This window comes from Protopterus annectens, chromosome 8.part1 (genome assembly GCF_019279795.1).
Source record: "Protopterus annectens isolate FY-2018-M chromosome 8.part1, PAN1.0, whole genome shotgun sequence".
Classification (NCBI taxonomy): domain Eukaryota; kingdom Metazoa; phylum Chordata; order Ceratodontiformes; family Protopteridae; genus Protopterus; species Protopterus annectens.
Window position 1 is genome coordinate 356,342,236 of NC_056742.1, and position 24,370 is coordinate 356,366,605.

A 24,370-nucleotide genomic window follows, 5' to 3' on the forward strand; every position below is an offset into this window, starting at 1 on the left:
CAGGATGGTTAAAATCTGCTACTTTATACTCATAAGTTCCTTTGATGAATTAAGATGATTCGGCACTATTTGCCATAGATTTCAGTTAAAAAAAATTCCTAACTCTGAATGTGTGACAGATTCTTTCAATGTGGAACTTTGAGGAACATGGGCTTTTTAAGACCCAAAATGAGGAACACTCCTCGTAATGAGGTACACTTGAGAGGTATGGCTACTGCTTTGGCGTTGGGGGGACTAACTTATGTCCCTACGCACCAGGACCTGTTTTCAGGGAAGCAGCCTGCACCACTCCCACTGAGCACTAGGTCACCATAAGGGAGGAGCCAACACAACTCTCCTTCCTAGGTGAGTGCACAGATGCAATTTGCTCATCTTTGCCACCCCCTTCCCAACTGTTCCAGCTTACCGAGTCTATAATCAATGTCTGCTCATCTGAACTGCAGTCAGGGTTTTACACCTCTATGCCACAAAGATGGGATTATTTTCTCCTTACTTTTGATTCCGAATTTCTCTGATTCCCTCTTTGTGATTCTCCTTCTCCCCCTCTCCATCCCCTTCCTCCTCCTCCTCTCCCTCTCATCCTCTTTCTCTCTCTCATTTATGACAGAGCAGGAATTGAGTAATTTATGTAATGTTGGAACAAATGAAAACTGTTAAAATGCATACTGCAAAAAAAATACAGGAAATCTTATTAGGGTTTATTTTCTTTTTTATTGCTGTAAGTGCATGTGTTACTTTTTAGAAAATGTCATGCTTAATAAAGATGCAAGAAAAAAATTATCTTTGTTGTTGCTACCACCCATTCCATCTGTTCCATTGTGAGGGGTAAGAACCACATTCATTCCTTACCAAAGTAAAAGAGAAATCTATGGCTATCTGTACCTTGTTTGGTGTGGAAGCCCTATTAGCCCATTCAATCCACTGGATGGTGAAAACTGTGTAGTTACGATGGGCCAGCCCTGAACATGTGGAGTTAATATCCAGCTCCCTCATCCCATTACTGTCTTGTGACTTTTGCAATAATAATGTTCAGCCCTTATTTTCTAATATAATAGTCTTTTTCTTGCATAAGCCAATTTCAACCCTTTATTAGTGAATGTTACCCTTTCAGTCTCAATTCAGACTGTTAAATGAATCAGACAAGGGTACTCATTATGTCAGTATCGGTTTACCCTGTCACGGAAGCCCGGTTCATTCAATATGTAAAAACTCATTCATATTGGGGGGATACCACTCAAGGACAGGAAGCTACAACCTATGTGAATAATATGCTCCCATATTTGGAAATCTCTATTATACCATTCAAACCTTTACTAGCCCTACAATACACAATACAGCATAATCTCCAATTAAGAATCAAGACAAATCTGCTCCCCTCAACGCTCAGAAAACTCTTTTCATTTACAATGGACTTTCCTCTCTCTCTGATACAACAGTTGCCCATAATAAACTCAAATAGCTGGACTACATAAATTCTAGTGAAGAAAACGTTTGTACCCGTGAACTGGCAAGAACAGCTGAGAAAAAGAAGAAACCTCACTAGATGCTCAAAACTAAACCTCAGCTTATTAGCCTGCATCTCAATTATAGAAATCAACTATCTTTTGCAATGTATTCTTAATAAACAACTTAATCTCCAGAAACTAAGGAGCAATATTCAACCACGTTAACCGAATGATTCTGAATCTTGTCTGGAATGATGAGTGTCATAGCCTGAACCACAGTAGGTTATCAAATGCAATTAATAAAGGAGGAGTGTGACTGCCAAATGTGAAGCTTTTGGTGCAAGGACAAGTAGGTTTACAAAAACACTTGTTTTGGAATTGTACTTTTCTCATTGCAAAAGGGAAGCAAACACAAATGTAGAAGAGGCCAAATTTAAGGCTGACCTTTCAACTGTTGAGATATTTCATACTCTTGTCAACTAATCTAAACAACCCAAACATGGTGAATAATCAAACAGTGACTGCTCTACTAATAAATCAAATACCCAGACTTTATACAGGTAAGTAACTTCATACAGACCAAAAACTAGTCAAATAATGGCAGAGAAAGTCTAGTGACCACTGTACTTCAAATCTGCATAAAACAGTAATTTCTAAATTCTACTTGTGGTAACTCCAGGAACTGGCAAAGCAAAGACATACAGAAAATAGTTGGTCTTCAGCCAGCTGAGGGTCTATTCTCCTGTATACATGGAGACCTAATTAACTTACTAAATTCCCTTCTTAGAAGACAAAGTTATGGAAATAACTCTTAGACTTAAACAAAGAGAACATTGTCCAGAACATTAAGAATATATGCAAGACTAGCCATAAACACATCCGCTTTCCATAAATATCTCAGTTTCATAATAAACAACTACTATAACAGCCTTGCAAAACCAGTAGCATTTGGAATTCCTGCATCTCCTTTGGGTTTGGCATACTAGACAATGTTATCAGGTAACTAAGCACATTTTTTATACTTTTATCATTTTTACTGAACGATGTAAGAGAGCTTTGCAATAGTGATATTTATACATATGTCTACCATATTGCACAACATATTTGCTATTGTATACAACACAAACATCAGACATTTACATCTTACTGCAATAGTACAAAATTTCTTTATATTTCTACTTATTCTTGTGCATAACCGTACTCCTCCACAATAACTTGAGCTGTATCATTTCTTCCCCAAAGGTTTACCCCTCTTACACATTTAGAGCTGTATTAAGTACAATATGCAGAATTCAGGGTACTCCCTTTCCCCAATTCTAGATTCTTCTGAAGGTTACCTCCATTTGAGCACATTGGATCTCATCTCTAGTACTCCCTACACCTGTGCTTTGTATTACCATTCCTAATCCGCTACAACTATAATTTCACCTGTTTCATCACTCACACTTGCCATTTTGTTTCATCAGTCTGCCTACCACTGAACATTTCCCTTATTCCTCTTTGCCAAGCACGGCAGATGTCCCACCCATAATTTTTCCATTCAAATCCTTGCTCCTCCTCTTGTATAAACTTCCAGACCTTAACCTCTGCAAGTCCTAGCTATTATCCATTTCACTTCACTGGTGAGCAGTTGAAGTTCTAGTCTTTCATCTCTAGTCCATCCCTTCTCTTTATGCACACCAAAAAGGCATAAGTCATGTTGAGTCTTTTGGCTTTTCCTGGTTAGGGGTCACCACAGCGGAACTCCGGTCCGCTAATGATTGGTAGTTGATTTTTACATGCCGAGTTACCAGCCCTGATGCACAAGCTTCAACGAAGGTACGCCCATTTTCTTCTCCGGTAATTTTCTCCAGACCTCATTTGCCCCCCATCCACAGTGGTACAACCTCCCTAAATTGGCCACCACGTATACATCCAATCAACATACTCCCCACATTTCCAACATTCTGTGGATGGATACCATCCTTATCGGTGCATCTTTACAGGGAGTTTATGCAACCTGTACATCATTTCTCAATACTTTTTCCCAACATGCCTAACCCCTTTCAGCATTTTCTTTACTACTAATATTCTTTCCAAAACCATTCTTCTGCCCAATTAACATTCTCTTTACTCCACTAATCCCTCAACTTAACAAAATCACATTCATGTACACATACTGATACCAAGCACATATTTCAGGATTGTAGATGTGATATTACACAACAGGAAAAGCGTTTCAAGCTCCTCACAAAGAAGTGATTCCCCCCATGGGCATTCTGTACATGAAATGTAAACACAATTCAACTTCAGAGCACAATTTCATAATTTTACTGACATATTGACTGTGCTCTCCTAACCAATAATACATTGTCAAAAATGAAAAAAAAAAGAACAGCCTGAGTTGTAACACATTAAAAAATATTCATCTAGGACTGTGAAAGTTCTCAAACCTTCGCCAAAGTTCTACAAATTAACAAGAAAATTTGAAAATAAGTGAAATTACTAACAGTCCATCCTCTATAATCAAATATGCAATGCCTACAAGGACTCCACAAAGAGGTACAAAAGCTGTATACCAGTGCTCACATTTTAATGTTACCAAGATTTCTAGTTATATCAGAATATAAGCACACTAACCTTTTGCAAGTTTATATAAAAAATGTTCTTTGTAATGCAGATATACATTAATATCAGCAATCCATATATAATACAATAAACCAAGAAGTCACAAGCTTATACATATACCAAAAGAAGCTTCAACTGATTTCAGCAGGTTTCCTCACAAGAAGGCTAAAAGTACAGTTGTGTTCCTACCATAAATGTAGATGTTCGAGTGTATTCACTGTTGCAGTCATTACACTTGGGTTATCCTGCTGGCAGGCTACCCGCAGTCGGCCTGAATTCCAAAGTCCTGGTCCGGCGTCGGTTGCTGTCGCCTCTTCCCTGACGTCAGTGCGCCAGGGCTATAAAAGATGCAGCAGATGCCATTTCCTTCAGTTTTTCTTGCCCCAGATGTCAGGTGCCCCCAAAAGGGTAGGCTAAAAATTCTGCTCATAAAAAAGCATGCACTAACATAAACATTACCTTCATCTACAAGCAAATACACCACATAGGTTGTATAGAATGGAGAAGTACAGATAAGTCCCAGCAATGAAAGGGGGATGGTGGGAGGGTAACCTGGACTGCAACAGTGAATACACTAGAACATCTACATTTATGGTAGGTACGCAACTGTACTATGTTCATAGTGTTTCACTGTTGCAGTCATTACACTTGGGTTGAATCCCAAAGCTGAGGTTGGGTGGCTGGGCCTAAATAGAATTAGGAGTGGCTATGAGGCCCTGCAGAACTGCAGTGGCAAAGCCTGCTCTGGATTTAGAGTAAAGAGGTAAGTGGTAGTGCTTTGTAAATCCAAGTTGCAGCCTCCAAAATGTCCTTGGTTGGTACTCCTCTGGGGAAGACTGCTGAAGTGGCTGCTGCTCTGGTTGGATGTGGCCTAATGCCCTTAGGCACTAATTTGCTATGTTGTGAATAGAAGAAACGAATGCAGTGACCTATCCATTTTGAAATAGTCTGCTTTGTAATAGCTTTTCCTTGCGATCCTGCAGCATATGCCACTAAGAGTTGCTCAGTCTTTCTGAAAGCTTTAGTTTTGTCCAAGTAAAAGCGTAGCTGTCTGTGCATGTCCAAAGAATGCAGAAGTCTCTCCCCCTTATTCTGTGGGTTTGGATAAAAGGTAGACAAATGAATGGTTTGGTTAAGAGCCACACTGGACACTACCTTAGGCATAAATGTTGGGTTTGTCCTTAGAGAAACCCTGTCCGGATGGAAAATAATAAAAGGTTCCACAGCCATTAGTGCCTGTAAATCTGAGACTCTTCCTGCTGAAGTTAGTGCTAGGAGCAGAGCTGTTTTCCATGATAAGTATTTTATCTCAGCTGTATTGGCTGGCTCAAAAGGAGGCAGTGTGAGCTTTTCCAAGACAAAATTGAGGTCCCATGCAGGTATTGGAGCTCTCCTTGGAGGTCTTATGTTTTTGGCACCTCTGAGATACTGCCTTAGCAATGGATGTGAAAAAATAGGTGGGTCTGTATTGTAATGAGCTGAAATGGCAGAGGCATGGATCTTAATTGACGAGAAGGATAGGCCTTTGTCCAGCATCTCAGTTAGGTATTGTAAAATCTGAGGAATATTTGTTACGAGCGTGTCCATTCCTTGTACCTGGTTCCAAGCACAAAATCTCTTCCATTTTTCTGCATAAGATTTTCTGGTGCTGGGCCTCCTGGCCTCCAAAATAACATCCATAACTGCTTTAGAGAGAGGTGTGTTCTGAATGGTTACATTATCCGCCATGCAGCCAGATTTAGGGTTCTGAGTTGGCTGTGCAGGATCCGATTGTTTTGTTGGGTCAGCAAATGAGGGATTTGAGGTAATGTCCAGGCTGGGCCTTGAGACAACATCTTTAGGACTGGGTACCAGTGCTGGCGTGGCCAGTCTGGGGCAATCAGTATAATTTTTGGCTTCTCTGGTCTGACCTTTAGGAGTACCTTGGGGAGGAGAGGCAGTGGAGGAAAAGCATATACTGTAAGGGTTTTCCAGCTGAATGATAGGGCGTCCACTTTCCACGCTTGTTTGTGATAAATCCTTGTGCAGAATCTCTGTAGCTGGCAGTTGAGGGGAGGCAAATAGATCTATGTCTGGGCATCCCCATTTCCCTGTTATCATGTTGAAGATTTGTGGATCTAGGTTCCATTCGTGAGGATCCATGAGGTTTCTGCTTAGTTCATCTGCCAGAGTATTTGTCTTTCCTGGCAGGAATTGTGCTTGCAGGTGTGCTTGATAAGTCAATGCTGTGTTCCACAAAGTCATGGCTTGTCTGCAGAGGGGGTAGGAATGTGTGCCTCCTTGCTTGTTTATGTACCACATGACTGTAGTATTCTCCATCTTTATCAGCAGTTGTCCTGGATGAAGTAGATCCTTGAAGGCTGTCAGGGCATTTTGTACAGCCAGCATCTCTTTTTGATTGATATGAAGGTGCATTTGGCTTGCGGGCCATGTGCACTGAATACATTTTCCTGCCATGTGGGCCCTCCAGGCATAATCTGATGCATCTGTTAGTGTCTACCTGGCTGTGGGTAACGTGATTGGCTGTCCCTTGTGGTGACAGGCCTGTGCCCACCATCGAAACTCCTGTTGCAGGCAGGGAATGAGGGTAATTGTTTCCAGGCTGTGACAATGTTGAGTGCAAACACTTTTTAGATACCATTGTAGTTTCCTCATATGCAGTCTTGCATATGGAATTAGTAGAATGCAGAATGCCATGAAGCCCAAAGTCTGCAGATTTTTTCTTGCAGATAACTGGGTCTTTGCTGCCATCATTTCAAAGTAAGAAGTCAGTTGCCTTTGTTTCTCTGGTGTGAGATAAGCCATCTGGGCAGTTGTATTTAAGCTTGCACCCAGGAATATTATCTCTTGAGAGGGTACCAGTTTTGATTTCTTTTTGTTCGCGGTGTACCCTAGGCAAATTAGTAATCTTTTTACAAACGCCAGATGCTTCAGTAGAATTTCCTTGTTCTCTGCTTGAATAAGGCAGTCGTCCAAGTAAGGACATATTTGTATTCCTCTTTGTCTGCAAAATGCAATTACTGGTGCCAGGCATTTTGTGAAGACTCTGGGCACAGTAGATAAGCCAAAGGTCGGTGCAGATAATTGGTAGTGCACTGAGCCAGCTATGAATCTGAGGTATCTTCTGCAAGATTGTCTGATTGGGACATGCAAGTATGCCTCTTTGAGGTCCAAAGTTACAAGTCAAGCCTTCTTGCCCAGCATGGGCAGAAGCTGCTGCAGAGTCAACATTTTGAATTTTGGAACGTCCAGAAAAGTGTTTAGAATAGACATGTCCAGTACTGGTCTCCAGGCTTCGTCCTTTCTGGGTACCAAGAAAAGTCTTGAGTAAAATCCTTGTCCCTGCTCTTGCTGTGGTACTCACTGAATAGCCCTCATGTCCATGAGGGATAAAACTTGCTTTTGTGCCTCTGCCCATTGATTGTGTGGCAGGTCTGGCATACCTTTTGTCTTTGGAAGGGTGTGAAAGTGGAACCTGTAGCCCTGAGACACTATATTCAAGACCCATTTGTCCTGGATGATCATGTGCCAATTTTGTGAAAAAAGTGCTAGTTTTCCCCCTAAGGGTGCTGCCAAAAGATAAGTGTTTGGCATTGGCAGATGAAAGCCATTGGACTGTTTCCTGTATGGCTGTGATTTGTCTTCTCCGCTTTTGGAGGTAGAAGCACCCCATTGTTTAAGCCTGTATGAACCCTGGGGCTGGGATCTGCCTCTAGGGCATCTGTATCTGCCTCTTTGTGGCCTGTCTGACACTGGAAAGGACCAATTTTTAGAAGGCCAATTCCTGCTAAATCTGGGTGGCTGTACCTGTAGGAAATTCTTAACTGTCTGCATAGATTTTGCTTTAGCCTCCATTTTCTTCAACACCTCTTCTGCCTTAACACCAAACAAAGTATCATGCTGTAATGGAGCATCCAATAATTTTGCTTTAACATGATCAGGCAGATTCTGTTCCTTTAACCAAGCATGCCTTCTAATGACAGAACCCATGACAGCGGCCCTGCAAGAGGCCTTAGGGTTACCACCTGTCCCTCTTTGCGAGGGACAGTCCCATTTTGGGCAGTTGTGTCCTGCGAAAAAAACTAAAAAATGGCAAATGTCCTGAGATTTTATGACAAAATATATTTCTTAAATTTTCTTTAATAGCTGCATAAAACAGGTATTTTGTATATGAAACACATAAATATTATGTGAAATAGCATAAGCACTCAGATGCTACAAAAATAAGCTTTTATTTTGGCAAAAACGTGAAGTTCTGTCCTTTGCACTAGCCGGGAGTATGTTTTGTCCTGCAGAATCTCACATTTTTTAATAAAATGTCCCACTTTGGGCATTTGAAAAGGTGGCAACCCTAAGAGGCCTCCAGTGAATCAAAACCACACTGCAAAGTATGCTTTCCCACTTGTTTAGCTGCATGCAATAAATCCTGCATTTCCTTGTTATCAGAACATTCAGAATTTGTCAACATTTTCTGTTTTAGCAGTGACATTAAGTATTGCTGATATTTAAGCATATGAAACTGACAATTTAAAGCCCTTACAGCCAAGGTAGCAGAAGTGTAAACTTTTTCCCCCATCTGTCCAGTGTCCTAGAAGCCCTATCAGAGGGGACAGGGTTTTCTGAAGTGGAAGCCTCGACCCCTTTGGGACCCTGAGATAGTTTCTGGGTCAGCAGCAGGGTTTTTATATAGAAATTTATGAGAGTCTGGAACCCTGTAGTATCTGTCTGGCTTAACAGGTGCAGGGGGTAAAGAGTCAGGAGACAGGCCGGACTCTGAAAATACATCATCTACAATGTCTAGAACAGGTGGAATAGCAAGAGGTCTGTGCTGAGGTAGTAAAAGAAAGTCTCTGAGCCTTTTCTTAGATTCTGAGTAATCTTGGCTCTCCCAGTGAAAATGCTCCCTCATGGAATGCACGGTTTCCCCAAAAGAATAATCCTCAGGAGGAGAAGCTGAAGGAATATATTCTTCAGCATCAGAATCCTCATAGGGAGGAACAGAGCATCCCTGTTCAGAAGATGAGTCAGAGGAAATGGAAACCTGATCAGAAGAGTCACATTCTGCCTCTTATCAGGAGGGGGATGGGAACCCCTGATCAAAGTAATTAGGTCTTCGGCCATTTTAAGCATCTGTTTCTTAGGCATGAAAGTCTGTCCAGGAGAATGCTCTACTTGTTTCTTTGTCTTTAGAGCTATTTTAGTCTTTGCCTTTGAAGCTGAGGTTTGCTTGACATATAACTGTGTAGGTCTGAAAACACCCTCAGAAGCCGATGCCTGCTCAGTGGCTCCGGACCCATGTGAGGGAATAGTTTCCAAGTGTCCAATACTTTGAGTATCCAGAGGCCTATTCGGCTCCACGTGGGAGTCGGAAGCGGCCTGTGGCTCTGAGGTAGCGGGCGTCAGGGGCTGCGAAAGCACCTCACTGAGAACCGGCGAACCAGCGACTGGCCTAGCGGAGGCCTCATCATCTGTTTTGGACCTTGGATGCCTGTCCTTTTCCTTTTCCTTGCGTTTTTTATAAACTCCAGTCGGCTGTTCCGACGGCATTATATAATTAAATCTTTGGCCAAAGTAATGAAAGGCAAAATTGTACTGACGTTTAATAGTGCGTTGTTTAAATCTAGCACAAACCCGACAGCTAGCAACGTCATGGTCAGGGCCTAGGCAAGGAATACAATAAGAATGAAAATCCTTATGAGGTATTTGCTTCCCACAAGAAATACAATTGTTAACTTTTTCTGACATCGGTCTGGAGCAAGAAAAATGTTTCCCCAATGGGGTACTTAGCTTTAATGAAGACTTCGGATCTGGAACTCAATTTGAAAATCTCAGGAGTCGGCCGACCGGCACTTGCGAACTGCTTTTGCTTCGGGCACCGCGTGGCAAGAAAGACTGAAGAAAATGGTGTTAGCTGCATCTTTTATACCCCTGGCGCACTGACGTCAGGGAAGAGGTGACAGCAACCGACGCCGGACCAGGACTTTGGAATTCAGGCCGACTACAGGTAGCCTGCCTGCAGGATAACCCAAGTGTAATGACTGCAACAGTGAAACACAATGAACATCAATAAAGACAGTGTGTTCCAGGTTAATAGAAAAGGAGGAAGTCACTATTACATGTTTTGCAGTAAGACAGCTCTTAGAGTTATCGATTATGACAGAGAGGGTAGTAAAAATAGGGCACATATACTATCCAACAGTGCAAGCAAACTCAAATTTTAGTTAGAAGATAAGATGGTGAAGTGTAGAACAAATATGTGTTAAAATGAGAAACCTGAGAATACAGAAATAAGGGGACTGTATCATTCACAAATAGGCTGTGTTCAAATGCACCTTGTCTTGTGCTGAACAAACTCACTTCAAAGTTCTAACAATTAAAAAGTGTGAAGCGTGCTCAGAACAGTTTGTAGTTAGAGGTGGAATATCATATTAAACAATCCTCACAGTGCCATGTAAATTACTATTTTTATATAAAAAAAATACATAAAGCTACCTGTACTAATGGGCTGTGGTAGGACTATGTACCTTAAATCAAAGTCGAAAAGCAAGAGTGTGTGCTCTGAGACGCATCCTTGGGGCATGCAACTAACTCCTGTGCCCCCCCCAGCAAATTATATATTCCAACTCCAGGACTCCACAATACATAGAAAGGGCATATTCCCCAACCTCCATATTGTAGCATTCTCGTATAACTGTCAATTAGCTGTTTTGCTGACCAAATTGCATTAAAAAATAGCTGTCAACTATTCTTGCATTCAAACAAGGTAGTAGTGGGGCTGTGCCATAAAGGAAAAAGTACAGTTGTGTACACTTACCATAAATGTAGATGTTCGAGTGTATTCACTGTTGCAGTCATCACATTTGGGCTATCCCTGCCAGTGCAGCCCTAGGCCAGCCCGAATAACAGAGACTTAGTATTTCACTGTCGGTTCTTGTCACTTGAGGACTGACATCAGGTCGTTAGGAGTATAAAGTAAGGCAGCTGACGCCATTACATCAGTTTCTCTTGCTCTAACCTGTCAGGAGCCCCCAAAACAGGAGGCCAGGTTCTGGTGGAAGGACCCCACCAGTGGAAAATAAATACCAATATGTCCCCTGTAAGGAGAGAAGAACAACAGGGAAGAATGGTAATAAAAGGACAAAGAGAATAAAGGGGGATGGAGGGAGCGGAAACCAGGACTGCAACAGTGAATACACTCGAACATCTACATTTATGGTAAGTGTACACAACTGTACTATGTTCTTCGTGTTTCACTGTTGCAGTCATCAAATTTGGGTAGATTCCCACAGCTGAGGAAATGGGTGGAGGCAGTCAAGGAAAAGTACAGTTGTGTACACTTACAATAAATGTCGATGTTGGAGTGTATTCACTGTTGCAGTCATCACACTAGGGTTATCTGCCTGCAGGTAGCCCTCATTCAGCCCGAATACCAGAGTCTTGGGATTTTTGCATCGGATGCTGTCGCCTCTTCCATGATGTCAGGTCGTTAGGGGTATAAAACATGCAACCGATGTCATTACATCAGTTTTCTTGCCCTAGATGTCAGAAGCCCCCAAAATAGGAAGCTATTACATGGTGTGGAACACCTCCAGTAAAAAGTAAATACCCCTTCCATAACAGATGGCCATAAAGACGACAGGAAAAAAGGATAGAGAAAGCAAGGGGGCTGGAGGGAGGGAAACCAGGACTGCAACAGTGAATACACTCGAACATCTACATTTATGGTAAGTGTACACAACTGTACTATGCTCTTCATGTTTCACTGTTGCAGTCATCACACTTGGGTTGATTGCCAAAGCTGAGGAAGGGTGGTGGCAGTCAAGAAGTGTTGGGGCTGTCTAGCAGGCCTTGTAAGACTGCTGTAGCAAATCCAGCTCTGGATTTAGAAAAAAATAGGTAAGTGGTAATGCTTGGTGAAGGTGTGTACAGAACTACAGGTTTGTAGCTTCCAGGATGCCCCTGGTGGGGACACCCTAAGAAATGCTGTAGAGGTTGAAGTAGCTCAAGTGGAATGACTTCTGATCCCCAGAGGGGTAGGTTTTCCATGGTGCTTGCAGCAGAAATGGATGCAGTGTGCTATCCATTTGGAAATGGTTTGCTTCAAAATGGCCTTGCCCTCTGCCCCTGTAGCAAAGTTGACTAATCGCTGGTCAGATTTTTCTGAAAGGCTTAGTTCTGTCAAGGTAGAACCCGAGCTGTCTGTGCACATCCAAGAAGTGCAGGATCCTTTCTCCTCTATTCTGAGGATTAGGGAAAAAGGTTGGCAAATGGATGGATTGGATTAGCGCCACACTGGATACTACCTTGGGCATAAAGGAAGGGTTAGTCCTGAGGGAAACCCTGTCAGCATGGAAAATAATGAAGGGCTCCACTGCCATTAGTGCCTGTAACCCAGACACTCTTCTTGCTGAAATAATACTGAAATAATACCTAAAAGTAGGGCTGTTTTCCAAGAGAGGAATTTTAACTCTTGCTGAAGCAGCAGATTCAAAAGGGGGAAGTGTGAGCTTTTCCAGTACAAAGTTAAGGTACCAGGCCGAGGTGGGAGCTCTCCTAGGGGGCCTTAAATTGTTAGCTCTTCTCAGGAACTGATTGATGAGACGGTGAGAAAAGGGAAGAGGCTCAGTATTATAATGAGCTGAGATGGCAGAGGCATGAATCTTAATGGATGGGAAGGATAGTCCTCTGTAGAGCAGCTCTGCTAGGTAATCAAGGATTTGAAGTAAGTTGGGCAAAGCTGTGTCCTTTCCTTGAGACGGACTCCAAGAACCATATCTTTTCCACTTTTCAGCATAGGATTTCCTAGTACTAGGCCTTCTGGCCTCAAGGATGACGTCCAGCACCTGTATGCTGAGGGATGCTGGTGGTATATTCATGGGATAAGCCAGGCTGCAAGGTTTAGGGTTTGCAGCTGTGGATGCAAAATCTGTCCCTCCTGCTGAGACAGCAGGGAAAGTGTTTGATGTAGGTGCCAGGGTGGCACTGCTGTCAGACTGCGTAAGAGTGGGTACCAGTGCTGGCATGGCCAGTCTGGTGCAATAAGGATTGCCTTTGGTCTGTCCTGTTTGATCTTGAGTAGTACTTTTGAGAGGAGGGGCAGAGGAGGAAAGGCATAAATTGAGAGGTTTTCCCATGCAAAGGATAGGGCGTCCACCTTCCAGGCTCTGCTGTGAGGGTTCCTGGTGCAACATTTGTTCAATTGGTGGTTTTGGGGGAGGCAAAAAGGTCCACCTCCAGAGTTCTCCACCTCTGGGTTAGAAGTTTGAATGAGTTGGGTTCCAGTTTCCACTCATGAGGGTCCAGTAGATTTCTGCTCAAGTCATCTGCCAGTGAATTTTGCTTGCCTGGCAGGAAATGAGCTTGTAGATGCACTTGGATGCTCAAGGCTATGTTCCACAGAGCCATGGCTAACCTGCAGAGTGGGTAAGAACGAGTCCCGCCCTGCTTGTTTATGTACCACATAACTGTGGTGCTGTCTGTCTATCAGGAGCTGTCCTGGAAGGATAAGATATTTGAAGACTGTCAGAACATTCTGTACAGCTAGCATCTCTTTTTGACTGATATGCAGGGGAAATTGTTCTGGGCTCCATTTGCCTGCCATGTGAGCCCCACCATGTATCGTCTGATGCATCTGTTGTCAGGGTTTGGGCGGCGAGGGGTTGAGTGAAAGGAAGTCCCTTATTGTGGTTGCATGCTTCTGCCCATCAAAGGAACTCTGCCCTTAGACAAGGTATGATAGGAATCACCATTTCCAGGTCCTGAGAATGTTGACACCAGGGACTTTTTACGTACCACTGAAGTTTCCTCATATGCAGTCTTGCATATGAAATTAGAATGCATGAGGCCATGAACCCTAGGGCTTACAGTATTTTCCTTGCAGATAGCTGGGTTTTGTTGGCCATTAGTTTGAAATAGTAGATGGACCTGCTTTTCTGGAGTGAGGAATGCCATCTGGGAAATTGTGTTCAAGCTTGCGCCCAGGAATACAATTTGTTGGCTGGGCACCAGTTGTAATTTCTTTCCACTGATGGTGTAAAAGTCTTTTTACAAATTCCAGGTGCCGAAGTAGCAATTCCTGACCGTCTGCCTGAATCAGGCAATCATCCAAGTATGGCTAGTGTTGAATATTTCTCTGCCTGCAGTATGCAATGGCTGGAGCCAGGTATTTTGTGAAAACTCTGGGCGCAGTAGATAAGCCAAAGGGAAGTGCAGAGAACTGATAGTGCATAGAGCCTACCCAGAAACAGATGTTTCCTGCAAGACTCCCTTATGGGGATGTGCAGATAACTTCTTTTAAGTCTAGGGTGACTAACCAGGCATCCTTGGCTAGCATAGGAAGAAGCTGTTGCAATGCAAGTATTTTGAATTTTGTGACCACCAGAAAGGTGTTGAGAATTGATAGATCCAGGATAGGGTGCCAAGAGCTCTGTTTTCTGGGCACCAGGAACAGTCTGGAGTAGAAACCCTGTCCCCTTTGTTCTAATGGAACAGGTTGAATAGCCCTGATATGGAGAATGGGAAGTACTTGCTTTGGAGCCTCTATCCACTGGTATGGAGGAAGGTCTGGCAACCCGCTTGGTGTTGGCAGTGAGTTGAAGTAGAATCTGTATCCCTGGGATATAATGTTTAGAACCCATCTGTCCTGAGTAATGGACATCCAGTTTTTTGCATGAAGGGTGAGTTTTTATCCTAGGGGTGCAAGTACTTGGGTATGGTTGGGAAGGATAATTGGAAAGTCATTGTGAACTTTTTCCATAAGGGGGTGGCTTACTACTCCCTGGTTTTGAGGTGGAAATACTCCATTGTTTAGATCTCTGCATACCCTGATATTGTAGTCTTGGTGGTCTGTTTCCCCTGGGTTTGGACTGAGAAGGCCTGAGAGGGACTAGAAAGGACCAGTTTTTGTGAAGGTTAATGCCTACTGAATCTAGGTGGCTGCACCTGTAAGAAATCTTTGACTGTTTGCATAGATTTAGCTTTTTCTTCCATCTTTGTAAGAACAACAACTGCTTTTGTGCTAAAAAAAAAAAACACTCCTGATTTAATGGCGCATCTAGTAATTTTGCTTTGACATGGTCAGGCAAGACTTGTTCTTTTAGCCAAGCATGTCTTCTCAGTACAGACCCAGTGACAGCAGCCCTGCAAGATGCTTCTAAGGCATCAAACCCACATTGCAAAGTATGTTTACTAACCTGGTTTGCAGAATGCATTAACTCTTGTAAATCTTTATTTTTTGCACAATCTGGAAGCAACACCATTTGTTGTTTAATTAGTTCCATAATATGTTGTTGGTACTTCAACATGTGAAACTGGCAATTCAAAGTCCTGATGGTAAAAGTTGCAGAGGTATATACCCTCTTACCTCATCTGTCTAAAGCTCTAGAATCCCTGTCTGAAGGGGTTATGTTTTTTGGCTGTAGTAGACTTAATGCCTTTAGGTCACTGGGAAATGGTCTCTGGATCCGCAGTAGGATTCTTAAAGAGAAATTTATGAGAATCAGGTACTCTGTAGTACTGGTCAGGTTTTCTAGGAGCTGGTCGTAAGGAGTCAGGAGTAAGACTGGACTCCAAGAAGACATCGTCTACAATATCCAGGACAAGGGGTATAGCTACAGGCTGGTGCTAGGCAAATCTAAAAATTCCCTGAGTTTCTTTTTGGACTGAGGATAGTCCTGGCATTCCCGGCGGAAATGCTCTCAAGGTATGCAAGGTTTCACCAAAAGAGAAATCCTCTGGAGGGGAGGCAGAGGGAATGGATTCCTCTGCATCTGAATCCTCATAGGCAGATAAAGGTTGTTGTTTGTCTTTCGGCTTTTCCCAGTTAGGGGTCGCCACAGTGGAACTCCGGTCCGCTAATGATTGGCAGTAGATTTTCACGAACGCCGCGGTGCCAGCTCAACGTCCAACCCTCAACGAAGGCACGCCCGCTTACGCATGTCTTTCGATTGCCATCCAACCATGGGGAGGACATGCAGACTCCACACAGAAGGCACTCCCTGCACTGCAGCCGAGAATCAAGTGGGAGAACCTCTTGCTGTAAGGCAACAACGCTACCGCTGCACCCCCGCGGCTTTGTCATAGGCAGATAAAGGTATGGCCTAGCAATCAGAAGGGTCAGAGTCATCAGACTCCTGGTCTGTAGAATCAGGAGGAAATTCAATTCTTTGTCTTTTGGCAGGGGAAGGCTGGCTTCCCCTAATTAGAGTAATAAGGTCTTCAGCCATTTTATGCATTTGTTGTTGTGGCATCGGAGGATGAGCATGCACGTTGGCCATCAGTTTTCTAGGCGTAGTGCAAACTCTGGCCCTGAGAAACTCAGTAGTTTTAGTAGGAAATTAAATTGTTGGTTTAATATGAATATCGGTAGGTCGGAATACACACTCAGAAGCTGGTGCCTGCACAGCTGCTCCGGACCCATCCAAGATAGAGACATCCGCAAGTTCCATAGTCGAAGAACCATCTTGCGGCATACCGGACTCTGAATTGGTCTCAGCAGAGGCCTGCAAATCTGTAGAAGCAGGCATCAGGGGCTGCAAAGGCACCTCACTGAGTACCGGCAGAATGGCAACAAGCTTAACGGAAGTTTAGTCGGCAGTTTTTGACCTATGCGGTCTGTCTCGGTCTTTGTGCTTTTTCGAAAGATCGGTAGTCTGATGGCTTACAAAAGCCATTTCAGAATACAGAGAACGAGAGTGAAAGAATTTAGCTACAAAAAATAGCCAGACAAATGGTTCGGGTGTTAAACAAGGCACAAAACCGACAGCTAGGGACGTCATGGTCTGTAAACAGGTGAAGCAGTAAGAATGAAAATCTCTGTGAGGTATTTGCTTTCCACAGGCAAGATAATTGTTAATCTTTTCTGACATCAGTTAAAGCAAGAAAAATAATTCCCAATGGGGTACTTACCTTTAAAAGACTTCAGGTCTGAAACTCGAAAAACGAAAGTTTCAGGTAGCAGCCAACCAGCACTTGCGAACTGCTTCTGCTTCAGGCTCCTTCTCAGCAAGAAAGACTGATCTACATGTTTTATACCCCTGATGACCTGACCTCATGGAAGAGGCGAAAGCATCCGATGCAGAAATCCCAAGACTCTGATATTCGGGCCGACTGAGGGCTACCTGTAGGCAGATAACCCAAGTGTGATGACTGCAACAGTGAAACACGAAGAACATCTAGGGGCTAGCTAGGATGCCCTGCAAGACTGCAGAGGCAAACCCTGCCCAGAATTTGGAGAAGAGAGGCAGGTGGTAATGCTTAGTAAAAGTGTGAACAGATATCCAGGTGGCAGCCTCCAGGATGTCCCTGGTGGGGACTAATCTGAGGAAAGCTGCAGAGGTGGAGGCTGCTTTGGTGGAGTGTGTCCTGACCCCCCTTGCGGGAAGGCTTTCCATGTTGTTTGTAGCAGAAATGGATGCAGTGTGCTATCCACTTGGAAATAGTTTGCTTGGAGATGGCTTTGCCTTCTTCCCCTGTAGCAAAGCTAACCAGTAATTAATCAGACTTTCTGAAGGATTTAGTCCTGTCCAGACAGAATCTGAGCTGTCTGTGCACATCTAGAGAGTGAAGAATCCTTCCTCCCTTGTTCTGGGGATTAGGAAAGGTGGGCAAATGAATGGCTTGGTTGAGAGCCACACTGGACACCACCTTGGGCATGAAGGATGGGTTAGTTCTGAGGGATACCCTGTCTGCATGGAAGATGATGAAGGGTTCCACAGCCATGAGTGCTTGCAGCTCAGAGACTTTTCTGGCTGAAGTGATGGCCAGAAGGAATGCTGTCTTCCAGGAGAGAAATTTTAGCTCTGCAGAAGAAGCTGGTTCAAAAGGGGGCAGGGTGAGCTTTTCCAAGACAAATTTAAGGTCCCAAGCTGGTGTTGGTGCCCTTCTGGGGGGCCTCAATTTGCTAGCCCATATGAGGAACTGTTTGATCAAGTGTGTGAGAAAAGGGGCTGCTCAGTAGGAAAATGAGCAGAAATATCAGAGGCATGAAATTTTATTGAGGAGAAAGAGAGGCCACTGCGTAGTAGGTCAGCTAAGTAATCCAGGATGAGAGGGATGGAGGACTGTGCCATATTGGCTCCCTTAGTCTGGATCCAGGTGCAGAACGTTTTCCATTTATCTGCATAAAACTTTCTGGTGCTAGGGTGCATGGTCTCCCGGATAACATCCAGACCCTGTTTACTGATGATGGCAGATTGGTTAGGGATTAGGGAATAAGCCAAGCTGCCAAATTGAGTGTCTGCAATTGGAGATGCATGAATTCCCCTTCCCTCTGGGTCAGGAGGATTGGAATCTGAGGAAGATGCCAAGGAGGCAGTGGGGACAGGCTGTGCAGCAAGAGGTACCAGTGTTGTCAGGGCAAGTCTGGAGCCATGAGAATGGTCCTTGGTTTTTCCTCCATTATTTTGAGCAGTACCCTGGGGATGAGATGTAGGGGAGGAAAGACATAGACCGATAGACTGACCCAGGGGAAGAACCGGTCATCCACTTTCCAAGCCATGCAGTGATGCTCTCTGGTGCAGAATTTGCTGAGATGATGGTTGGTGTGGTAGGCAAAGAGGTCGACCTTCGCCCATTTCTGCATTATTAGGGTGAAGATACTTCTGTTGAGTTACCACTCATGTGGGTCCAGAAGACTTCTGCTTAACTGGTCTGCCAGAGAGTTGAGAGAGCCTGGTAGGTAGTGCTAATAGGTGTAGATGCATGGAAGAGTCTGTGAGCCAAAGGATCATGGCCAGCCTGTATAGAGGGTAGGAGCGAGTCTCTCCCTGCTTGTTGATGTACCACATCACAGTAGTGTCGACTGTTTTGATCAGGAGAACCCCTGGAGTGAGAAAGAGTTTGAAAGCTATCAAGGCATACTGCACAGCCATCATCTCTTTTTGATTGATGTGCAGTGGGATTTGCTGTGGGCCCTGTATGCATCTGCCATCCAGGTGTGCAACCCAAGTGAAGTCTGATGGGGGGGGGGGGGGGACAGTCCCTTGTTGTGGGAGCATGCTGTTGCCCACCAAAGAAAATCTTTTCTGAGACAAGGAATTATAGGTAGAAGAGTTTCCAGGTTTTGAGAGTGTTGACACCAAAGGCTCTTTAGGTACCACTGAAGTTTCCTCCTATGCAGTCTGGCATATGGAATGAGTAGACTGCAAGATGCCATGAACCCCAGAGCATGCAGGATCTTCCTTGCAGATAGCTGGGGCCTGGTGGCTAGTTGAGAGAAGTAGGCTGTCAGGAAAAGTTGTTTCTCTGGTGTAAGGTATGCCATCTGGGATGCTGTGCCCAGACTTGCTCCCAGGAAAATAAGCTTTTGGGTGAGCACCTGTTTGGATTTCTTTTTGTTGATTGTGTACCCCAGGGAGGTTAGCAGAGTCTTTACAAAGGCCAGGTGCTTGAGCAGTTTTTCCTGGCTGTCTGCCTGAATAAGGCAGTTGTCTAAGTTAGGGTAAATTTGAATATTTGTTTGTTTGCAAAAGGCAATGGCCAGGGCCAGACATTTTGTGAAAACTCTGGGAGCAGTAGATAAAGCCAAGGGAAGCACAGAAAACTGAAATTGTGGAGATCTTGCCCTGAAGCGGAGATATTTCCTGCATGATTCCCTGATAGGAATGTGGAGGTAGGCCAGTCCTTGGAAAGCATGGGTAGTAGCTGCTGGAGGGTGAGCATTTTGAATTTTGGGATCATCAGGAAGGTGTTTAGAATGGATAGATCGAGGATGGGGGTACCAGGTGCCCTCTTTTCTGGGCACCAGAAAAAGTCTGGAGTAGAAGCGTTGGCCTACCTGTTCTGCAGGAACGTGCTCTACTGCCATCATAGAGAGCAGGGAAAGAATTTGTTTTTTAGCCTCTGCCCACTGATTTGGTGGCAGATCTGGGAACCCTGTTGGGGTTGGGAGGGTGTGTGGAAGGAAAATTTCTATCCCTGAGACGCAATGTTCAGAACCCATTGGTCCTTGGTAATGGCGGCTCAGGTGCTTGAGTGAAAGGACAGTTTTCCTCCTATGGGTAAGTGAAGGTGGGCAGGAGGGTGGAGGTGAATCATTGTGAGTTCTTACCATAAGGGGGTGGCTTAGAACTCCCTGGTTTTGAAGTGGAGATAGTCCACTGCTTAGATCTTTGCATTACCTGGGGCTGCTGTCTGGGGGTCTGTTTCCACAGAGCCTAGGCTGGACCAGTTTACTCGGAGCAGGAAAGGACTAGTGCTTGGAAGGACAATGCCTGCTGAAGCTAGGGGCTGGACCTGTAAGAAATCCTTAATTGTTTGCATAGATTTTGCTTTTTCTTCCATCTTTTTTTAAGACCTCTTCTGCCTTAGTGCCAAATAAATTATCTTTGTGCAAGGGGGCATCCAACAATTTGGATTTAACATGGTCTGGCAGGGGTTGATCCTTAAGCCATGCATGTCTGCTAATGACAGATCCAGTTACTGCTGCCCTGCAAGAAGCTTCTAGGGTGTCAAAAAGCTTCTAGGGTTGTCAAAACAAGAGTGAAAAGTGTGCTTGGTTACCTGACTTGCAGAATGCATTAAGTCTTGTAATTCTTTAGAATCTGCCCAAGAAGGAAAGGAAGACATTTTTTGTTTAAGGAGTTACAAAGTATGTTGCTGAAATTTCAGCATATGGAAATGACAATTTAGTACCCTGATAGCAAGAGTAGCTGAGGTGTATACTTTTTCTTGCCCCATCTGTCCAAAGGTTGGGAATCCCTGTCTGAGGGGTGGGATTCTTAGCTGAGGTTGCTTTAATCCCTTTTGGCCCTTGAGAAATGACCTCAGAGTCAGCTACTGGAGTTTTAAAAAGATATTTATGTGAGTCAGGGGATTCTATAGTACCGGTCTGGTTTTCTGGGAGCAGGAGGTAGGGTGTCAGGAGTCAAGCTGGATTAGAGGAAAACATCCTCTACAACATCCAGGACTGGGGGGATGGCCAAGGGGCTGTGATCTAGAAATTCCCTGAGTCTCTTTTTAGACTGAGGGTAGTCCCGACTCTCCCATTGGAAATGCTCCCTTAAAGTATGCAGGATTTCCCCAAAGGAAAAATCCTCTGGGGGAGAGGCTGAAGGAATGGAGTCCTCTGCATCAGAATCGTCATAAGTGGAAAGGGGTTGCATTTCTTCATACTCGGATGCATCAGAGTCATCTGACTCTTGTTCAGACAAAACTATAGGGGACAAATCCCTTTTCCTTTTGGATGGGGTAGCTTGGCTTCCCTTGATCAGAATAAGGTCTTCTGCCATTTTAAGCATTTGAGACTTTGGGCAAGGAAACAGGCACCTGAGAGTGGATCGTCATTTTTTTGGGTGTGGTTCGAACCCTGGGCCTAAGAAACTCGGTCATTTTTGAAAGAATAGTAGTCACGAAAGAAGATGTCAGTTTGTGTCGCGATTTGGTAGTACGAAGGACTTCCTTGGAGGCTGGTGCCTGCTCAGCGGCTCCAGACCCATCCAATGTAGAGACAACCGCAGGATCCTTAGTCAACGAAGAGTTTTGCGGCATACCGGACTCCAAAAGGGTCTCGGTAGTGGCCTGCGAATCAACAGAAGCGGGCATCAGGGGCTGCGAAAGCACCTCAATGAGTACCGGTGGACTGACTACTAGCTTAACGGAAGCGTCGTCGGTAGGCTTGGACCTGTGCGGTCTGTGTCTGTCTATCTTTACGTTCTTTTGGAAGATCTGCTGTCAGATGGCTTACAAAAGCCATATCAGAATTCGAGGACTGAAAACGAAAATATCTGGCTACAATAAGGGCCCAACAACAGATAGTTATAGCATTTAACAAAGCACAGAAGTGACAACAGATAGTTATAGCATTTAACAAAGCACAGAAGTGACAACAGATAGTTATAGCATTTAACAAAGCACAGAAGTGACAACCGGGGATGTCGTGGCCTGGGCCTAAAAAAGTGATGTAGTAAGAGTGAAATTCTCGGTGTGGTATTTGCTTTCCACAGGCGAGACAATTAACTTTTTCTGACATCAGTTAGTGCAAGAAAAAAGGATCCTCAACAGGGTACTTAGCTTTAGAAGACTTCAACTTCAATTTGGTAAACGAAAACTCAGGTAGCGGCCGACCGGCACTCATGCGAACTGCTTCTGCTTCAGGCTCCATGGCAACAAAGATTGATGTAATGGCATTGGCTGCCTTACTTTATACTCCTGATGACCTGATGTCAGTCCTCAAGTGACAGCAACCGACGCAGAAATGCCAAGTCTCTGGCATCCGGGCCGGACGAGGGTTACCCTGGCAGGGATAACACAAATGTGCTATCTGCAACAGTGAAACATGAAGAACATCAGTTGTGCAAGACCAACCAGCATGACAGAAAGAAGTCAACTGGATTCTGTAAGGAATAACACAGGACACAAATGAATCACAGCAAATTCAAGTTTGAAGCTACAGTGAAGTTAAGGGCTCCCTTTAAAGGAAAAAAAAATATGCCACTTCTGGGGAAACTCACTATCAACCTTCCAGAAGAAAAGGAAGCCATGAAAATGACTGTGGAAACAAAGGCTGGGAAGTATTACATTCCATCTTTTATCAACCTGCTGAACTAACCACCTGCCCTATGAAAGACTCAGGAAAGTTCTCATTCTTGTCTGGCTTATGGCTGTCAAATCAACAGCTGCTGGGATGTGATACTCAATCCAGCTCTGAAAGAGACCAGGAAGGCAGAGGGCATAGTAGGCAACATCAAAATAATATGCAACATCTGGTTCTTGAAAAAGAACTTCAAGATACAGGTGAATTTTTTGGTTTACCTCTAAAATGTCCCAATATACCTGTGCGACTCTTTACTTCACTTACTCAAAACGTCGGAAACTTCATTGTCGAATCCTCAAAATAGTGCACCTGCTGCACAAAAGAATGTCAACACTCCGAGAATGTCAACTTTGTTCGAAACACCTGCACTTCCGGATGTCTCCTATGACTGTTATACAGGGAGGCAAGCCCTTGGAGGAGCACACCCATTGCTAACTATATATACTAATTCCTAGATCGCACTACAGTGAGGGAAGGAGTACATGTCCCAATCCCCACTCAAAATGCTGAACTCACAAAAGAGCGAATGTACACGGACATTCGCTCTTTTATGAGTTCAGTATTTTTCAGTTCGCTAATGCAAACTTTTGAAAACATGCACACTGGCATTCACACTTTTATGAGTTCAGTACTTTTCAGTTCACTAATGCAAATTGTTGAAAACAGCCTTTCGCACGTCTGACCATCACAGATGTGCACCTCGACATTTTAAAGGTAGATCGAATTTTTCAAAGTAGATGAAAGTCTGAGAGTAGGCTGAATCCTTCTTCTGACCTGATAGGATCACTTTTATCTCCTGGGCACAGCAGATGTACTGATATCTAATCATCCCACAGAGTAAGACTGGCCATGATTTAAATTAAACATACTATTTTTTGCAATGATTCTCCAAAGTCACACTGTTGACCAATGGACATCTGATACCATAAGTTAAACAGACATTTTTAAGACACATTTTAAAATTCTAAGGAAAACAAGGAAACAAACCAAAAAACATTGTGGTGTAAAGCAGAGTCTTGCAGTCTACAACAATGTCTTTTCACTAATAAAGTGAGGTATCTGGGTGTCATGAAAGATGCTGTTTAAATCGAAGGAAACTGCATCTCGTTTTGCTCACACAGCAAATCTGTTCAGGGTCTGCCTAATTTATAGGCTTGGATCCTTCTAGTTCTTAGCACATCAGACAAATGGTGCTGATTTCATTCAGTCAGGTTATGCTGTTACTAGTGCACACACACAGAGTGACAGGCCTCTGTGTGAATACAACTGTCTATGCAGCTCAGAAACACTTCACAGTCAAATGTAACTAACACTGCTGTACCACTTGACATGAGCCTATTCACAGGCAAACATACATACAGTTAACTCTCAGTTAACCGCCACCCATGGGGACTGGCAGATGCCAGATAACTGTAGTTTCTGGTTGGTTGAGAGTCACTATTAAAAATAGGCCTGACTATTCGATATTTCTTTGCTGGTTGCTTGAATTCTGGTTAACTGAGAGTTTACTGTACTGTGTAAAAAACATCAAAAACCTTAACAGGCTAGTATATAAGTACTGAATAAAAAACTTTCAAAACCCATTAACAGGATAACATATAAATACTATATAAAATATTCAAAACCTGTTGGCAGGCTTAAATATAAACATTACATAAAGCATTCAAAAGCTATTAGCAGGATGCCATATAAATACAGTGCAAAAGACGGGCACATTTCTGGACTATGAGCACTGCAACCAAGTACAAAAAGTCTAAATTATAATTTAAAAACATCCAGTCTTAAT

General features: G+C 43.7%; 1 protein-coding gene across 1 annotated transcript in view; it reads right to left on the reverse strand.

Moving 5' to 3' along the window:
* Positions 1–24,370, reverse strand: part of WDR59 (WD repeat domain 59) — a 1,485,413-nt gene that overhangs the window by 1,150,569 nt on the left and 310,474 nt on the right. The window lies entirely within an intron of this gene.